Raw genomic sequence first — 1,228 nt, forward strand, 5'->3', positions numbered from 1 at the left:
GACACAGAAGATAATCCCGGACCCCTGAGCCTTGAAGGGAAGGATATAGAAGTGGACTAAACCCCAACTAGCAGAAGAATTTGCTTGAAAATACCAAAAAAGGAGACATATGGAGCTGCAGTCTGGCAGCAATCCTGAGTGATCCTGATGGCACAGACAGCTTGGAGATTGCCGAGTGGTGGTAGGACCTAAGAATTAACCTAAAAATCAGCTCTGCTAGCCAGGGACTGGACAGAGGACTGCTCTGGTGGCTGGGGAATAAATGGAGAAGGTGAAGAGAAAGGTGGGCTGAGGTGTGGACTTTTGTCAGTCCGAAGGGCGCCAGTATTTTGAAGGTTTAAAAGCAGCTGGACTATTTTGGATATTTAAAGAGACAGCACTTTCCTAGATTCCTGGGGCTTAAGAACATGTTCTGCTTTCCAGCAACCCCAAGGACACTCCAGACCTGCAGAAGTGAAAAGGTACCACATTCCTCTTGTTATTTTTATTCCTCAAACCCACTTGGTGGATGGAGGTGCAGTTATCCCCCACTCCCACCTACCTTCTGGGCCCACAGGAACTCCATCAGGGTTGGTGTGCTCAGATGGAGCCAGGGTGCCCTGCCCTGTCCTCCACCATTTTTTTTTTTCTTTTTCACTTTCTTTTAACTGTGATTAGTTTGCTTGTATTTGTCTGTTTTAAAACAACTATTATTATGAATACTTTTGTCCGTTTTACTATTATTCTTATTCTTCCCAACCTAGATCCTAGTTTTCAGATCATTTCTTTTCCCCATTCCTGGCTGAAATTTTTTTTTTTTTTTAATTTTTATGTTTTTTTCCCCCACTTCTTTGCTCATGGTCAACCCCATTCCTTATTTTTCTTTTTGCATTTTTCCCATTTTTTTTTTCCTTCATTATTCTCCCTCTCTACTTTTTTTCCTTTTGGTGCCCTATTCCCATATATTACAGGATTTCTTGTTTTTTCTTCTTCTTTTTTCCCTTTTTTCTTTTTTTGGTTACTGTTCCTGTGTGATTACATGGTGTGTTTTTTGTCCATGTGCTTTTATTTTTTTGATGGTTATGAAATTGTAATTTGTGTCTAATTCAGTGGGAGACAACAAAAGTCCCCATAAGACACAACTACACCCATACCTCCTGCAACTTCACTTACTGAGTGACAGCCACTACCTCCTTCTCCACCAATGGGCCAATGATAAAAAATGACCAAGAAGGGCTGGAATCACCCT

General features: G+C 41.4%; 1 pseudogene; it reads left to right on the top strand.

The window, feature by feature from the left end:
• LOC122150512 overlaps nucleotides 1–1,228 on the top strand; it is a 50,734-nt pseudogene that overhangs the window by 23,711 nt on the left and 25,795 nt on the right.

The sequence above is a fragment of the Orycteropus afer genome, unplaced genomic scaffold (assembly GCF_000298275.1).
Source record: "Orycteropus afer afer isolate SDZICR_OR568_19922 unplaced genomic scaffold, OryAfe1.0 scaffold00156, whole genome shotgun sequence".
Classification (NCBI taxonomy): domain Eukaryota; kingdom Metazoa; phylum Chordata; class Mammalia; order Tubulidentata; family Orycteropodidae; genus Orycteropus; species Orycteropus afer.